Source organism: Macrotis lagotis, chromosome 1, assembly GCF_037893015.1.
Source record: "Macrotis lagotis isolate mMagLag1 chromosome 1, bilby.v1.9.chrom.fasta, whole genome shotgun sequence".
NCBI classification, from domain to species: domain Eukaryota; kingdom Metazoa; phylum Chordata; class Mammalia; order Peramelemorphia; family Peramelidae; genus Macrotis; species Macrotis lagotis.
Genome location: NC_133658.1, coordinates 358,587,534 through 358,606,881, shown reverse-complemented (window position 1 = coordinate 358,606,881; position 19,348 = coordinate 358,587,534). Strand labels below are relative to the sequence as shown.

General features: G+C 38.7%; 1 protein-coding gene across 10 annotated transcripts in view; it reads left to right on the top strand.

The window, feature by feature from the left end:
• The window catches only part of CBFA2T2 (CBFA2/RUNX1 partner transcriptional co-repressor 2), a 166,439-nt gene that overhangs the window by 47,598 nt on the left and 99,493 nt on the right, over window positions 1-19,348 (top strand). For 2 of the 10 annotated variants that reach the window (XM_074212166.1, XM_074212163.1), the window contains exon 1: window positions 15,195-15,550. The exons of the other annotated variants lie outside the window; for them this stretch is intronic. The gene's annotated coding sequence lies outside the window, so the exon portion shown is untranslated. Of the gene's footprint in view, window positions 1-15,194; window positions 15,551-19,348 lie in introns of those variants that run through there. 10 annotated transcript variants of the gene reach the window in all.

Here is a 19,348-nt window from a genome sequence, read left to right as displayed (position 1 = left end):
ACCTTTGGAAAGTTCACAATTTTTTTTTAAAGAAAAAATATAAGATATCAGGCATGGAGCTAGAGGGATGTGTGGGTTGGGACATCATGAGCAAATGACTTAAATATTCTGTGTTTGTGTGTGTGTGTGTGTATTTACAGTTCTGCCTTAAATCATCAACAAGGTACCAGAGAAAGAGGAATTAAATGTAAAGGTTTATCTGAATTTAGGGATAAAAAGTAAAAGGGAACATAAATTACATTATGGAGTACCTGGAGTTGCCATGCTGAGGGGTATGGGCTTTAGCCTGAAGGTAGAGAAAAATGGGAGGTGATGGGGGTGGGGGTGAAGTGAAGGTTAAATTCCATTGGATTGAACCATAAGAAGATTCTAGTATAAGATAGCTTTAAATAGATGAAATCTATACCTGAAAGCTATGGTTCACAGGATAGACTGGAGGGTGGAAGAGAGAAAGGAAGACTGGAAATCTGAGAACAATTAGAAGATGTAGCGCCAATCAAGGCTTTGACAGAAGAAAGAAATGGGGGCAAAGGAGAGGATTCCAATTGGAATCCTCTCCTTAAGGGCAAGGGTCAGTTTTTCATTTCTAAATTTGCCTCCCTAGCATCTAATACAGTGTCTTGCATACAGGCACATAAAGTATCCTTAATAAATATTCCAGTATTAGAATCCCAGGACTCTGATTGGAAGGAGACCAAAGAGTTCCCTTACCCCACCCCCACCCTCATTTTACAGTCTAGGGCTTTACTCCCAAGCAAGTTGAATATTTTTCTTTCTGGATGTTGACCTTTATGCCAGGGTGGTCCTTATAGGACCTCAGTTACTGAAGGAAAAATCCTAGAGAGGTTCTAGGGCCCTCAACCTGAGAGCCACTAGAAACATGGGGATGAACTAAAGGAATACCTTTCTTTGGGCCTGGAGTTTAGGAAGAGATGTGAGAGGCTGGGGGTACTAAAAAGGAAAACATGTTGACATTTCAGAAGCAAAAGAAGGAACAGAAATACTGAGCTTGACCCAAGAGGGTTTTCACTTCAGAATCTGATGTCTTCTGCCAATGCAGTATGGAAAATGTTTAGATGATAAATCAGAGGTTAGAGCTAGAAAGATCCATAGTATTTAGAATGTCAGAACTGGAAGGGACCTCTCATTTGGGAGTTTGGTTTATATGCTCCATGACATCTAGGACAGTCTCATTTTTTAGTCTGAATTAGCAGGTTTCGACTTCAGGAAATAACCTTTATTGGAAAGGTTGCTCCTCTCAGATCCTCTTCCCTTTCTCCCCACTTGCCCTCTTTGAATCAAGGGCAAATAGCAAAGCAGATGAGAATAAACTAGAATCTCATGACTAGTTTTTAAGAAAAGGTATGAATGTTTTTCTCTTCTTTTTACGTTGTATTCATATCTAGATAAACTTTCCATTTCTACCACCAAATGAGCCTTTCTTGTAATGAAAAAGTAAAGCCAAATCAACTCAGTGATATGCTGTATGACATCATGTGTCATACCCTTTATCTACAGCCAGAATTGCCATGACCCAGAATGCTGGCTCATTCCTTTCTGAGTTTCCTTGCTAGGAGAGCTGCTTTTATGAAACTATTCTTTCCAGTCTCCAAGGTGATAATGAAATGTGAAATCTCTGGGTCACAAAATGGACTCAAAAGTGAGGGCCCTGAAGTGATCCCAAGTTTTTTTTGTTTTCTCCTTATAAAATCTAGTTTGGCAGTTCAGGATATTTAATTTCCATCTCAAAGTCTGTAGTAAGAAAAATCAAATATGGAAAACTTTTGAATAATTATCTCATGTTGAAACAAACTTAAATAATAAATACCGTATTGATGCCAAGTGAGGAAATATGATTAGACTTAGTCGATAAATAAATCTGTTAACATAATCCACCGTGTGCCAATTTAAATAATGAGTGTTTTGATGTAGGAGTGTGTTTGTTAAATGTACTGCAGTGATTCTGTCTTTTGTGTGAGGCCAGCATACTGTGGTGGTTTCCTAATTGTTCACTGATAATGAAGCTGCATTTTCTTCCCACCAAGAGGGCTGTTAACTAGTCACTCCAAGAGAGAATGTATTTATGAGTAAAACTCCCTTTGGCTTTAATGGATTCACTCATAGATCTTGTGGGTATCAATAACTAAGAGTCTTCTTATACTGTAATTCTAAAATACCAGAGATGGAAAGCTTCTTAGAGATCATTTATTATACACATAAATATAGCCCTTCCTGCCCTGCTCTTCCATCTTCCACTCTTCCATTTTGCAGATGGGAAAACTGAGACCTAGAATGTGGAAAGGGATTTGCCCAAAATAAGCTCAAAACTTGGCCAAAACTTTCTGAACTGTCTTGTATAGGAAATAATAAAAGCAAATTAAGAGGATAATAAAAATTTGTCTTCCTTGCCAAAGCCTAGAAATGAGAGGAGGGGGGCGGCTAGGTAGAGTAGTGGATAAAGCACCGGCTCTGGAGTCATGAGTACCTGGGTTCAAATCTGGTCTCAAACACTTAATAATTACCTAGCTGTGTGGCCTTGGGCAAGCCACTTAACCCCATTTGCCTTGCAAAAACCTTAAAAAAAAAAAGAGGAGGAAGAGACTGATTCTGCTTGGGGTAAAGCTTGATTACAACCTCTGCCATGATAAGATATGCTTCTTTTGACAGGCTCTGGAAGTCCAAGGAATAGCAACTCTTGTGGTTTATCAGAACTCCTTCAGGGAGGAAACATGTTCAGAGAGACCTACTGTAGAGATGAATAGAGATAGAGGTGACAGATGACACTGGAAAAAATGGAAATAGAAAGTTTCTTTCCATTTAGGCATAACCAACAGTAGGTGCAAATAATTGGTTGAATTTTTACTTCCATTACCAATTTGTTTTAAAAATGAAAAGTAAAAAGTTATCTATGAACAGTCTCCCCTCTGGAATTGTTTCCCTGGCTATCAAATGTGAGGGTGTTGCAACTCCTAAGCTCCCATCTAATTTTGATGCATTTTGTTTGCATCATGCCATGTCAAAAGGCAGGAAAAAAGGCCAGCTTTATGGAATATTATTTTATACATGTAGAAAATTCTGTACTGGTGTGCATGCTCAAGAGAATTCATTTTTGCAGAATTGGCTGAACAGGGAACATCTGTAAAGTGCAAACTGATTTTAAGCCCCACTGGCTTGCATTATAAAATCTGAAAGATAGCCACAATGGAGGGAAAATATCTCCCCAATCAATTACAATGAAAACTTTTCATTGTATTTAAAAATTTTTCTTTTGCATCTTTCCATTCTCCATTGACTACGTTACAGCTTCCAGAGAACATAAAGATGTTTGTCTTATCCTGTAGGATAAGTCACCTGGCTCTACTAACAACAACTAGAATTTTGTTCCTCCTTTTTCTTTGTGTAGTGGGAAAGGATGTGCTATAACTGTATTATAGCCACAGTTTTATTCTGTGAACAACTCTCTTCCCTCTCTTTAGCTCAGTGTCTTCTTTAAAATGAGAGTTGGACTAAAATAATCTTTAAGGTCCCTTCTAACTCTTTAACATTTTTGGAGTCCTTTTTTCCCTCTTCTGAATGTATTGTCTAATGGAGTTGTGTTGCAATAAAGTGCTTCACCAGGAGTTATCATTGCTAAACACATTTCTTTGGAAGATTCTTGATATCATAAAATATGGGGCAAGAAAAGGCTTTGACCAATGAAGATATTTGTTTTCTGATTAACTAACTGGATAACTGAGAAAAATCTGCATATTTATTTTGCCCAGAACAGTCATTCATGTCTGTCAGTGTTTTTTTCTGCTGTTAGGGATTACAGTGAACTTAATGCATCATTTCTATTTTTTGCCTGCCCCCATAGGCTTTTTTCACTTGGAAAATATTGTTTCCCCATCTGCCTGTGGGCTAATTTGTATGTGATGATGTTTATGGATGTTAAATTCCCCCAAATTTACTAGAGATCAGAAAAGGTGTTGCTGCCTATAAAAATGCTTATTCAGACTTGGACATAACCAGCTGAAAAGTGCCATGAAATTAGCTCCCAGTGCTACAGGAAGTCCTCTTCCATTCTCTGACTTTTTATTTTATATCATTTTCAAATGGATCTGGAGGCATTTTTTTATTTTTTATTTATTTTGAGTTTTACAATTTTTCCCCTAATCTTGCTTCCCTCCCCCCACCCCCCACAGAAGGCAGTCTGTTAGTCTTTACATTGTTTCCATGTTATACATTGATCTAAGTTGGATGTGATGAGAGAGAAATTATCCTTAAGGAAGAAAAATGAAGTAGAAGAGATAGCAAAATTATATAATAAGATAACAGGTTTTTTTCCCCCTAAATTAAGGGTAATAGTCTTTGGTCTTTGTTTAGACTCCACTATTCTTTCTCTGGATACAGATGGTGGTCTCCTTCGAAGATAGCCCAAAATTGTCCCTGATTGTTGCACTGATGGAATAAGCAAGTCCATCAGGGTTGATCATCACCCCCACACCACCATCAGGGTGTACAAAGTTTCTGGTTTTGCTCATCTCACTCAGCATCAGTTCATGAAAGTCCTTCCATGCTTCCCTGAATTCCCATCCCTCCTGGTTTCTAATAGAACAATAGTGTTTCTGGGGGCATTCCTAAGCCATCTTGAGCAGTGACCTTTTCCAGAAATCATATTCAGTTGCTTCTTTGGAAAAGTCAGGATCATAAGATCTTGGATTTAGAGTTGAAATAAATCCCTTTGGATTATTTAATCCAACTCCATAATTTTAATTTCTTCTTTCTTTTTTAAAAGTGATGTCTTTTTTCTTTTACTTCTCAGTTCTTTGCTTCTATTTTTCCTCCCACCACATCACCATTGAACCATCTCTTATAACAAAAAAATGAAAACAAAACACAGTTTAGCATACTGACCAAAAAAAGCAACCAAGCCTGACATGTTTGTTGTGTTAAGAGGGGGATTTAATTGAGATTTTTTTTTGGCAAGGCAGTGAGGTTAAGTGACTTGCCCAAGGTCACACAGCTAGGTACTCATTAAGTGTCTGAGGTCGGATTTGAACCCAGATCCTCCTGACTCCAAGTGCTCTATTCACTGTGCCACTTAGTTACCCCTGTTCATTGTGATTAATCTGCATTTGCCTACCTGTTTGTGTTGTTTCTGTTTATTGTTATTTTTTACATTATTACATTCTGTGATTATGTTGTGTATTGGCTATTACTGACTTTGCATCAGTTCATGTAAGTGTTCCCGAGTTGATCTGGTGTATATTATTACATTCCATTCATAACCTGCAATTTGTTCTGTCATTTGTTACCCACTTCAAATGCAATTTTTTGCTAGCATAGACTGCTAAAGAGTCTAGTGTGTATATAGGGGACTTTAATTCCAGTGCCTTCTTCCTGTGCTTATCTAGTAAAGAGTTCATTTGTACATAGTTATTTTCATTTGTCTTAACCATTAGATTATTAGGGGGCACAGATTATCTTTTACTTTTCTTTTTATTTTTAACACCTAGCAGGGTGCCTGATGCATAGTAGGTGCTGCCTAGTGGAATGTCTGGTGCACATAGTAGGTGCTGCCTAGAAGGTACCTAAACATAGTGAATCCTGCCTAGCAGATTGTTTGGCACATATGGTGGGTGCTGCCTAGTGGAGTGCCTGGTACATTGTAGGTGCTTATTGACTGACCTTTCTTTCTTTTGATCTCATAGGAGGTATTTTGCTCTACAATAATAGATCTGTTGAATCAAAAGGTAGAATCAGCCTTGGGAGACTTTCTTGATCATTCCAAATTATTATCCAGAAGACCAATTCCCTTTTTATATAGATGAGTAAATTGGGACTCAAAAATGTTATGATCCTTGCTCTGGGTCACATAGGTCATGCTTAGCAGAGCTGGGATTTTACACATGGGTCTTCTTTTTTTTAAATTTTTAATAGTTTATATTTTCTCCAATTACATGTAAAAACAATTTGGGGGGGCAATTGGAGTTATGTGAGTTACCCAAGGTCTCACAACTAGTAAGTATCATAATTCTGCATTTTTTTTAGGTCTTTGCAAGGCAAATGGGGTTAAGTGACTTGCCCAAGGTCACACAGCTAGGTAATTATTAAGTGTCTGAGACTGGATTTGAACCCAGGTACTCCTGACTCCAGGGCTGGTACTTTATCCACTGTGCCACCTAGCCACCCAAGTATCAGAGTTCTGGAGTGTTTTTTCCTCTGATGTTGGCACCAAATAATAATGGCTAGCATTTATAGGATTATTTGGTTTGCAAAGCATCTTAGTTATATTATCTCATTCGATCCTCATATAACAACCCGAGGATAGGTACTATTGTCTATCTCTATTTTTCAGGTTATGAAACTGAGGCCAAGAAGGGGTTAAGTGATTTTCCTTAGGTCACATGACTAGCAAATATTTTAGACATGATTTCAACTGAAAGGCTTTGACTCCAGGTTCTACACCTTTATCCACCATGCTACTTCATTGCCAAGAATAACCAAATAGACAGATTGCATTCTCCATTGGTAACCAAGCAATGTAAAGAGAACCTGAGGAAGGACCCCCAGAATGTTAGGTAGGACCCCCTTGTACTCAATCAGTGGGAAGATATGAATGAGAGTTGCAAAGGATAGTTTGGTGTGGCTGGCACTAGTGGCAAGAGTAACCAAATCAATGGGATCAGAGGTATATTGGAGATGAACAACAGCAGTAAATATCCTTGTAAATAGCTACTCTGCCAAAGTGAGTGCCAGCCAAAAAAAAGGCTTTCTCTAATGAGGAATGTCTTATCATTTAGATGTTGGTTAATAATCTCCATTTGTTCTCTGCTACCAAATCACAAGCTTTGAGAGAACAGGAATTGCTCCCTTTAGAGCCTAGAACATAATAAAGGTAAGGACTAGATTGTGATTTTTGTGGATATAAGAAACTTTTTAGAGAGGAAATTTTCTTTAATAATGGGAGTTCCAGCTTGCCTGGAGAGTTACTGAGAGTGCTGAGAAGTCTATGGTCCAGCATCATCACACTGTAAGGATATGGCAGATAGGGGACCTAAATACAGATCGTCAAGGTTCCCATGACCATCTCTGAACATCTTCTAGTATATTGGAAGTGCTTAAAAATATTTCTTGAGCATATGAATGATTTAAAATGGAAAGAACCCAATTGACTGCTGAATTTTTGCACTCTCATTTGTTATTAAAATATTGAAAAGTTGGATTAGATTGTGAGCTCCATGAGGGCAGGGACTGTCCTTTACCTTTTTTGTATCCCCCAGCACTTAGTATGTAGTTAGTAAATATTTATGGAATTGAATTGTACATTTGACTTTTTATTGATTCTGTTGAATTAATTGAAAAGTTTTTAGACTTTACCCCACTGAGTAAAAATTAGAACACTGACTTGGAGTAAATAACAACCATTTGTTAAGAATATGGTTTATGTATGTGAAGTTCAAAGACTTAGAGCTTGAAGGAACCAATTTCAGAGGTTATTTAATCTAATCACTTCATTTTGCAGATGAGGAATGGGAGGCACAAAGAAATAAAAATGACTTAGCTTTGGACACCAAGTAACAGAATCAGGATTCAAACTAAAGTCTGAACTCCAAATCCAGAGGTCTTAGCAGTATACCGTAACATTGCCTCCATTTCCTCATGGTTAAATAAGAAAGTTGGATGAGATTGACTCCCAAGAACTCAACAATTAATTCTGTGTTCTCTTTCTGTCAGTGTGCTAGCATTGTGTAGTGATTGTTGGCTTGGATGTGGAAAATATTCATTAAACAAATAATAATTCAGGGGAGGTAATGTAGTTGAGTGGTCAGATTGACCTTATTCTAGACTCAACTAGCCTCTCTTAGAATCATAGAAAATTAGAATGACTGTAGACTTTAAACATTATCCACTTTCCGATGAGGAAATTAAGACTCAAAGGGTTCAAATGACTTGTCCTTGGTCACTTAGCTCGTAAATGGCAGAACTCTGATACAGATTCATGTTTCTGAATACCACATACAATTCTCTTTTCCCATTAAATATATTAGAATGGGGTTGGGGAATCTTTGTCTGCCAAGGACTATTTGGATATTTATAACATCATTTTCAGGCAATATTTGGTCAAACATTTAATTAATTCACCCTTAAAAAAGCTATTACATTTTTTTGAATTTCAAGTTTCCCCCTGTGGTAGCTTTGGCAATGCCAGACCAATATGGCCCATAGGCTGGAGATTTCCTACCCTTGCCTTAGAACTTGGGATTTATTTATTGGTTCAGTAAATAAATACCTGTTTTGTTTTTCTCTGGAGACTCTGTCCCATGGATGTTTTATCTGCTTTGCTATTTCAATTGAGTCCCTCAGTCAATTAAACCAACCAGTAAACATTTTTAAGCATCTAATACTGTGTGACAGGCACTATGCTGAGTGCCAGAGATACAAAGCAAAGTCAAAAGACAGCCCCTACCCTCAAGGAGCTTTCAGTCTAACGTGGGAGACAACCTTTTAAAAGCAATATAAATAGGAAATACATAAGAAAAGAAAGTCAGTAGAATTAAGAGGGGTTAGGAGAAGCTTCCAGCAAAAATGGGATTTTAATTTGGATTTAAAGGAAATTGGAAAAAAGGGAAATTGGTAGACAGAATTGAGAAGGGAAGGTAGTCCAGGTATGGGAGACAGCAAGAGAAAATGCCTAAAGTCTAGTGAAAGAGTTTTTGGTTCATGGAACAGCCAGGAAACCAGAGTTATTGGATTGTGGAGAGCATCAGAGGGAGTAAGGTGTAAAAAGATTTTAAAGGGAAGAGAGGTCTGGATTACAAAAGGTTGGGAATGCTAAAACAGAGGATTTTGTATTTATTCCTGGAGACAATAAGGAATCACTAGAGTTTCTAAGTGATGCTGAAAGGATGTGTTTCCATCTACTGCAATGTAACTTGTGACCTCCCAGTGGGGATAGTGACTCATTCACAAGGATAGTTTATGCTCGCTGGGAAGTTCCCCAATTTCTGTGGTGATTCTTAAATGTGATGATAGAAATCTTCTTTAAGTTCCATAGTTTCATCTGCAAATAACATCTTATTTAAAAAGCTGTTATATTATGAAATACATCGTGGTGTGTAGTAGAAGGCACCATGGGCAGCACATCAAGAAATCAAGGTTCAAATCCTGGCTCTGCCAATTGCTCAGTTGGACTCTGAATAAGTCACTTCCCTTCTCTAGCCTAAGTTTCTTCATATGTAAGCTAGGTGTTAATAATACTTATGTTTATATCACAGGTAGTTGTTAGAAAAGTACTCTGTCTATGAATTACTATGTTAAGTGGCAGTTATCAAATTAGTAATATCTAAACATTGTCCCAGTGACAAGTTTTGATTCTGCTGAAATCTGCACTTAAATATTATATTGTTTTGAGTACTTTCTTTACGACAGAAGCCACCTACTAGATGGATAACAAGAAAAATATGAAATGGGCCTTGCCCTCAAGGAGCTTACATTCTATAGGAGAGACATGTGCATAAAGAGATATGATATGTAAATAATATACATGAGTAATTTTCTGAGAAGAGGGCATTTGTATCTAGGGATATCAGCAAATTCTTCTTCTAGAAGGTGACCTTTGAGTGGAGTTTGGAAACAAGGGGGAAAAAATAGGAAGAAGCCTGATTATGAGCTTCCAATACACAACTGAAGAGTAATTTGATCCTTGATGCAATAGGGAACCACTAGAGTTTACTGAGGAGAGTGACATGGTTAGAATTCCCTCTTAGGGAAATCTCTTTGGTGGCTATGTCCAGTGGACTGGAATGTGGGGTAGACCAAAAAAGAGGCTGTTGCAGCACCCCAGCTGAGGGGGAAAAGGCCCTCTAATCAGTAATACTGCTATACTCCATGAAGCATGTTTGCAAATGAAGTTTTTCCCTAAATTGTGTATATATAGATAGTGATTTTAAAATCTTAGCCTTTTTTTGTTCAAACTGAGAAATTATCAGAGGTTAGATGAAAAGTATTTCATTGCAGAAGAATGTTTTATAAAAGTGAGTTTTCATATATACATATATATATATATATATATATATATATATATATATATATATATATATTAGTGAAACCTTTGGCTCTGGAAATCCCTGGGGAATTTGGGATGGCCATGTTTTTCAGATAATTGAGGATTTATCTCTGAAATTTCAGGAACACAGCATCAGAGCATGAACTTGTGATTTCATTGGTATGGGGAATTCCAGTCCAGAGACTTTCTGTGCAACTTAAGAGTATTAGAGCTGTCTAGATCACTGAGGGGTTAAGTGTCTTGCTCAGCATCAAGAAACAGGATTTGAAACTAGGTTTTCCAGACTTTGAGTCCAGTTTTCTGCATTATGTGGTGCCACCTCTCTAAGTCATAGTACTTTTTTTTTTTGAGGCAAGTGACTTGCTCAGGATTACACAGCTAGCAAATAACTTGAGTCAAATTTGAATTCAGGTCTTCCTGACTCCAGGGTCTGGGCTCTAGCTACTTTGCCACCGCCAGCTATCCTCATCAGTACTTAAAAATGTTATCCCTTTGGGGATGGCCCCATGCTGTTAAGTAGAGAGGATCCTGGGTAGACAGCATCTCATCATATCCTTGGGCACAAGATAGAAAACTGGGATAGAAAGTGAGTTCTCTGAGGGCAGGAATAATTTTATGTTTGTGTATTCATCCTCAGCTCCTAACCCAGTGCCTGATAATCAGATTTTTTTAGTCAATTGACTAGGGAATCATTGTCAGCTTTAGAAAGTTGTTCTTTGGTAACCACAGGATTTGTCTTCTGCCCTGTTTTTGACACTTTTGGTGAAAGACTTGGATGAAAACACAAGGGAGGGTCATATACTAGCTAGATGGCATGCAGTTGGGATGGAAAGTTGTCACATGTCAGGAGCATTACCACTGGGGTCCAAAAAGCTCTTGGCAGAAAAAGGAATGGGTCAAAACTAATACAACATAATTTGATAGGGATGAATGTAAAGTCCTGCATCCTGCACCTGGATTCAAAACATGAACTGTCCAAATCCAGGATGGGGACAACCTGCTTTTGACAGCAGGTTGGTTGAAAAAGAGGACCAGTGTTTCAGTAACTGCCAGATTCAATATGAGTTGTCAACAGTGTGACAAGGGAGCCAAGAAAACTAATGCAGCCTTGGAGATACGGAGTGAGAAGATGGTCCTAATGGCCTCAATTCTCATTTCAGCTCAGCTGACAGCTCTAATTCTGGAGCCACATTTTATAGGAAAGACATTGACAAACTGGAACATCCTAAGGAGCGTAACCAGGATGGGGACAGTACTGGCGCCCATAGTAGTTGTCATTCAAATTGATCAGTGTCTGTCTAGACCCTGGTTGGGAAAAAGATCCAGGCATGTGGGGGTCAGCACATAAGTATTGAGGATAGCATATCTTCTGTTCTATCCACATTTGAAAATTTTCTGGGCCAGAGTTTTGAAAAAAGGTATCAAGGGTGAGTGTCCTGGTAGAGAGGTTCTAGGATTGTAATTTATAGATAAAAGGGACCTTTACATCATTGAGTCCAGTCTCTCTCTGACAGATTAAAAAGTTGAGGCCCAGATAAGTAAGTAATTTGCCTATCAATCTGAGGTGTCAGACTTGAGTATGGGTTGCATTCAGTTTGGTTTATTTAAACAAATATTTATTATGTATCTCTTGGGCATGAAATAACTATCTTTGAGGTTGGAGGAGATCCCAAAATCTGAGTTGGAAGAGACTTTTAAAAGTTCATTCACTTCAAACTGTACCCTGACCATGAATTTCCTCACATCCTTGAGAACTTGTCCACCATCCTTCTCTTGAATCTCTCTCCTGCTCATATCTTTTGGATGGCTTTCATTTTAAGTTTTTCCTAAAGCTAAGCCCAAAGCTCTGTTTCTTCTATTCAAGACAGTATTCCTTTTACTAAGAAGGCAGTGAGAGACTGGAACAGAGAAAAACCTGAGTTCAAATTTGATCTCAGCACATTTACGAGGTTTATGACCCCTGGGCAAGTTACTTAACTTCTTTCTGCTTCAGTTTCCTTAATTGTAAAACGGGGATCATAATAACCTGGGCCATTCAGAGTTGTAAGTAATGATCAAATGAGATCATACTGTTATACACTTAGCACAAGTAGATATCTAATAAAGGCTTGTTCCTTTACTTCCATTATGGACTTAGTGGTCTAGAAGTAGGATAAAACATGAATAATTATAGTACAGCAGATCTTGGGAGATCTAGAAGGAATTTTAAAGGCTGTTATTTTACAAATGTGGAAACTGAGATCCAGAGAGGCTCATTGACTTGTAAAAAGTCACACAGATATTAAATGTCAGAGCTAGGATTTGAGTCCACGGAGTCCATCCCCAAAACTTGCCCTCTTCCACTCTATCACATACGCTTTCACTGGACTTCTTGGGAGGTATGGAGTATTTTCTTACTAGAATTCTTCTCACAGAACCTGTTTGTTCAGTATGTTACAGTGGAAATTTCTTTCTAGATGGACTAGTTGGCAACCAATGTCCTTTTCAACTATAATATACTGTGATTCTGTACGCTAGATGGGAAGGGAGGAATGACAGACTGTCCCCTTTTAATTTCATTTACCAAACTTCTAGTATTTCAAGAAAGGAAGACATCAGAACAAAGTTGGATAGTTCAAAATTAATGAGTCCTTCTTAGGTTATGTATATTCTCGTTTTAGCCTTGTCCTGTTATAGGATCATGAGGTTATGGATTTAGAACTCAGAGGAAGGGGCAGCTAGGTGGTGCAGTGAATAGAGCACTGGCCCTGGAGTCAGGAGTACCTGAGTTCAAATCCCACCTCAGACACTTAATAATTACCTAGCCATGTGGCCTTGGGCAAGCCACTTAACCCCACTGCCTTGCAAAAAAAAAAAAAATCCTAAAAAAAATAGAACTCAGAGGAAATTTAGAAACTTATCTATTCCATCCTAGCCTTTGATCTATAGATGAGGAAACATCCAAAGGCTCTTCCCTGCAAAGGCCTTTTGTCTCTCACATATTGACTCATTTCAATCCTTTTAGGACTGATGAGGCTGCAGTGTAAATTTCTTTTTTATTTTCATTTTAAATTTTTGCAAGGCAAGGGAGTTAAGTGGCTTGCCCAAGGTCACATAGTTAAGCAAGTATTAAGTATTAAGTCTGAATTTGAACTCAAGTCCTACTGATTCCAGGGCCAGATGTTCTATGCACTGAGCCACCTAGCTATTCCATAAATTTCTAATCATATATTTTCACTGTGATAATGGTAAATTAATTACAGAGTTGCAGATTTTTATTCCTTAGTTCCACATTAAAATTCACAATAGGAATCTCTTTATTTGTAGTCTTCTCTGCCTTTTCTTCCCTAGTAAAAAAAACAAACAAACCAAAATTGTAGAGTACTAGGGCCAGAAAAGGCCAAAGATGAGAGACTCTGGGCACATCTTGCTGCTTACACTTTCAAACACACTCAGTTTTCCTTACCTGGTTTTCCTTTATTACAATAGATTGGAGGAAACAACAGTCTATTCTTAGTTAACAGTCTGAGAGGTGGTGGGCCTAGAAAGCATCTCATTGATAGAGAAGAAATTGAGACCTAGCTATGGGAAAGACCTTGGCCAAGGTCAATGTAACTCATTAGATACAACTGAAGTTTGAACCCAGGTCTTCTGACCTGTCCAGCCTTTTTTCAGTGCATTGTTTCTTCTTCCATACTACCATCTCTCATTTTAACTTTTTTAAAAAGCATATGGATCTACTTTTAAGGAAGATTGTGCTGGCAGATTGTAGGGGAGGGGAGGTCCAAACCTCTGTACTCACATACTAGAAAAGGAGGGAAGAAGGAAGTCAGAGACAGAACTACAGCAGTTAGAATAGCGAATTTTGGCTTTTGACCTGGACTATCCCTTCCTGTTATTATTTAATCCTAAGAATGGATCCCTGGTAGAAGAGAAATGAGGACATGAAGGGGAAGGAGATGGTACAGATCCATTTAAGAAGGACTGGACCTTCCACTTTGGGAAGCTTTCCTGATAGACTTTCCTCCCTGTACTCCTTGGGAAGAATAATTTGTTGGACAGCTCATGGAATTACTAGGAGCCTGAGTCTGGGAAGAGGGACTGGAGTTTTTCCAGTTTGGTTGGATGATATTAAGTCATTTATTTTAAATCAGGAAAAAACATAACATCAAGTTTGCAATTCAATTATATTTTAAAAATCCTCTTTTTCTTTTATTTAATTCTCCCATTTCTAATGGACTGTATAACAGAATGAGCTCATGTTGACAATTTCCCAAGTGAGGAATGCCTATCAGGAAAGCTTCCCAAGGTGGAAGATCCAGCCTTTCTTAAATGAACCCCTGTACCATCTTCTTCCCCTTCATGTCCTCACTTCTCTTCTCCCATTAACTCTGAAAGTCCCACAGTGATTGGCCCTCATCACCCTTTCCTTGCCCATCTCCTGTCCCAGTCCTCTACCTGTCCTTCAGTTGTGGGGGTTCCCTCACTGGTTTGATCTCTTCACAGCTTTCCAGACCTTCCTGCAGTTGTCTAATTTTAAACACATGCCAGTTTTGCAGTGTGCTACTGAATCTAGGGTGGAGAGGCAGCTTGTGAGTGATTTCCATAGCTCTCTGATTTTTCTCCCTCTCAGAGTTTTCAAGTTTATATTTGCCCCAATTTTGAGTTCACTCACAAGGCTGATTTTTTTCAGAGGGTGAGGGTAGGGGTGGGAAGGGGGGGGGGGACATCCTTTAGAAGGAATGCCTCTGTCACATTGAGCATGGAAGAGGGCCCCAGCCATCACAGAAGCTAGTCTAACAATAGGGAAAGCAAGAAGGCAAGGGAGAGAATATTAGGGAACTGCTAGATAAATGAATATCCCAACATTTGCCTTTGCACCCTTGTCCCTCTGCACATCCACTGGGGGATCATGGGGAGAGTTTGCACAATCTCATCACTGTTATTGTCAGCCATAAACAAATTACGCGTATTTAACACGTTAATGTCAGATTGGCCAGGAACCACTGGGAGGTGTGTACTTAGTGACATCAGCTGGCACGGAGCCCTGGTAACAGGGAGGGAAGGAGGGGAGAGAGGGAGAGAGGGAGGGAGGGAGGGAGAGAGAGAGAGAGAGAGAGAGAGAGAGAGAGAGAGAGAGAGAGAGAGAGAGAGAGAGAGAGAATGAGAATATGTGTATGTGTGTGAGTGAGAGAGTGAGTGTGTGTGTGTGTGTGTGTGTGTGTGTGTGTGTGTGTGTGTGTATCTGGGGATTCTGGCAAGGTAAAGAGCTGGTCTGTTTGGCAGGACCTTCCCATCTGGGATCCATCTGTGTTTCCCTAGAATTGGACAGGCAGCTCTAGTCAGTGAGAAATCACAGATGTGAGAGAGCTGACACATGTCCAGCTAATGAAAGGAGGAGGAAGGCTGGTCCCAGACTGTGCTCAGAGATCAGGAGCAGGGGAAGAGGAACATTTTATTCCTATTTCAAATAAATTTGGCTTCTTGGGCATCTGGATTGTGGTCATCTGGGCATCTAGGGTAAGTGAGACTTTTCATCTTGCTGCTGCTTTTTATGCTGAGACAAGCAGGGATCTTGGGTGTCTTTTGGAGCTCTTGGTTGTCTTAGATGAGAAACGATGCAGTGTTTCTGGGGGGTTGGTAGAAGAACCCAACCTACAGGCAGCTGCTCGGCTTTGCACAGAGTCGCTTTGGGTTAGCCACGTTGCCTGACTGACTCTGTCATCCACCTTCATTCAAATGCTGCATTTGCTAAACGGAAACTTAGGGCAATCATCTGGGAGTAACGCATGACTCTTACCCCTGGAAATGCAATTCTGAAAAAAAGCATCTCAACAAAGGATGGATAGATGGATATAAAGATAGACAGATAGATAGATAGATAGATAGATGAATGGATGGATAGGCAAACCATGATAGGTCCTTCTGTAATATGACTGAAGAAAGGCTGTCTCCTTTAGTACCACCCTGATGATCCAGGGTCTGAGACAAAAAAAAAAATTTTTTTGGTGGGGGGAGGTCTTTTTTCCTTGTCAGACTTCATGCTGGTGAAGTTATGACCATTCCTAATAGAATTTCAAAGAGCTTGGCATCCTTGCTCTGACTATATCTGTTCAGCCTAACTGCTCTCAATACTAGATTTTTGCTCTAATGATACATGGTTGCTTCTAGGTGTTTCATAGAAGCTAAGGGAGCCACTATTGCTGCCCGCTAGTAAATGCCTCTCTGAGAGGAAGTTCAGCTAGTTTTATAATGCAACAAATTCGTCTGTGCTTCACTTTCCATCCTAGGATGAGGACTTTAGAGCCTGAGGTAACCTCAGAGCCCAGCCGATCTAACTCCTCAGTTTAGAAATGAGGAGGCAGCTGAAACTCAGAAGGAGGAAGTGATTTGGCCATGGCCCCCCAGCTAGAAAGTAGCAAAACTTGCATTCATATGTGGTTTTCTGAATCTGGGTCTTGTCCAAGGGTATTATTACTATTAACTAAATAAACACCCCTCTTGTATAGGGTCAAGATGACCACTGAGATTCTTACTAGCTCTAAAATTCTCTGGTTCTATTTTTTAAAGCATTTAGATTTACTATAGTTTATTCAGGGAATAGAGTTCATCCGTGTCAGTAAAATTGCCATAAATCTTTCAGGTTGACAACATCCATCCAGACCCTGGGCCAAAATTTCCTCACTGCCTTGATAATTTTTTTTCCCAGAAGGTCTTCCTTCTGTCTGCTTCCACCACTCTGAGTATCCATTGCCATAGTTCACTTCATCCTTGCCATTTAGTAAGTTCCAAAGACAAGCTTTTTGTGGCAAATTACAATTATAGGGGTAGTCTGTAAATGAGTCTTCTACAACCTACAAGAAGGGTGAAAACTTTGGGAAGTCATCCCCAGAGTCAGAATTCAGATCCTATGGCTTTTGACAGTTCCTGGGGCACACTGGTCCATCCTTTTGTCCTTTAGAACTTCCAAGGCAATCCTCTTTAAGGAACTGAACTCTGGCACTTGGCATATAGTCGGCATTTAATGAATATTGATTGATTGATTCTTCCCACCTGACCTTGTGATAAGCCTTAATCAGCATCATTTTAGCTTCAGATTAGGTAAAAAAGATTCTAGATTGAAAAAAGCTAGAAGCCCAGAACTTCATGGCCATCATGGCCTCTAGGGCAATTTAGGGAGGATTTGAAAGAGCAAGTTTGCTATTCCTTGCTAAGAGTTCTGGAATGACCTCATAGAGGATTCTAAGTCTTCATTTTAGGATAGATTTTACAATTTTTCCCCACAATATTTCCCTTTTGCTAATTTAATATTGGCATTTGATATATCCAGCATATGCACTGGTGAATTTGCATGTCTGGGAAATACGTATGTGTGTATGTGCATATTTTTACATAAGCCTTTATTAATTTAATGGGTACAGAGGGTCATATTAAGGCTCAGGAAATGACAAAGATAAATGAGACATAGCTCTTATCCTCATGGAACTTTCAGCCTAGTAGATAAATACACAGAAACATAATTGTCATTAATTTACATGATGTAAACATACCTCAGGAAATTGGTATTTGGAGATAAGTTGTCTTTAATTCCGCTCAAGTCGGTAAATAATGTACCTTATGGGTACAGAGGGTCATGAGAGCTCAGAAAGATACAAAGATAAATAAGACATGACCCTTGTCCTCATGGAGCTTACAGTCTAATAGCCAGATGTGACATATAGTCCTGATGACCTAAAGTACACAATAGAACATTTGAGTAAATAAGTGAAATACAATTAACCCAAGGAAAAAAGGATAATTTCCAATGGGGGTTAAGGAGGTCAGAGCTGGATTTTGATGGATGGTAGGTAGGATTTTTCATGTTCAGTGATGGAAGAAGGGCATTCTTGGTAAAAGGTACTGTCTGAGCAAAGCCACAAAGTAGGTAAATAAACATGAAGAGAAAGAGGGAAAGCTATGTTTTCATTCAAGTAGTTCAGCTTGCCAATGATTTAACTAACTATGAAGGGGCTAGGGCTTGTATCTAGGCAATGTAGGAAAAGTGGAAACAAATCTGGGAAGTTGAAACTTTTACAAATGTGCTTTTCCTGTATCCTGGATCCTATGACCTGATAAAATTTTTAATAAATAGAAGAAGCAATCCTGGATTGATTACCAAGGGATGTCCTAAAGTGAAGTTTTTTTTTGGAACAATGGATTTATACAGTTCTACAGATACAATATTAATAAAAGACTGGTCATACAACTACAAAATGTCGTGTTGGAAGGGACTATAGGACATAGAATGTCATAGGTAGGAGATACCTAAAAAAGCATCTCTTGTAGCCCACACTCTTACAAATGAGAAAATTAGAGATTCAGAGAGTTGAAGAAACTTATCCTAAGGCAGCTAGGTGACAAAGTGAATAGAGGTTGGAATTGGAGTCAGGGAATCCTGAGCTTGAATTCTACCTTAGACACCTACTATCCATGTGACTCTAAGCAAGTTATTTTACCTCTCTCAGCCTGTTTCCTCATCTGGAAAAATGGAGATAGCATCTACTTGGAAGAACTGTTGTAAGATAAACATATATTTAATGAGATAACATACATAATGTTCTCTGAAATTTTAAGCAATCATTCTTCTTTTATTATTATTATTATTATTATTAGATAAGCTGTGCATTAAACTTGTATATCATAAAACCAACAACAGGTCAGGTAAAGGTAAATCTATTTTCTGAGAGCATCATAAAATGATATTTGGGTTTTTAGTTAAAAAAATTTTATACAAGGAGTGTGTTTATAGCTGTAGAAGATTTGAATTGAATCTTAAAAGACAGTTGGTCCAATTCTCTGAAAACCCTTAAAACACACTCAGGGTAAGTGATGCTTATGGGCCTGGATATGCCATAGGAAATGAGATCTAGGGACTTTTTTTTGGTGCCACATATATATAATAGTACAATATTTCATAAAGCTGATAGGATCCTGGGAGGATAACTAGCACAGCCCCTTCTTATATTAATGAAAGAACTGGGATCATAGAGAGAAAGAGACACAATCAATCCAGTGGTAGAGGCAGATCTAGAAAATTCTGACTCTCTCATGATCATAGTGCTCATTAAGCCTCACTGTCTTTCATCTTGGGGTGGAGAAAGGACATGAGGGCACTGTTTGGTTTTCTCATAGGTTTAAAGTATGATGATAATACCAGCCTTAATCCTAGAGTAATTCATTTGGACCAGATTGAAAGGTCTTGATTTCAAGTTTGTAGAATTTGAGTGTTTTTGGTAAGTGAAAGTCACGAAGGGAGTGGAGGTTAGGTTGAGGTTTCCA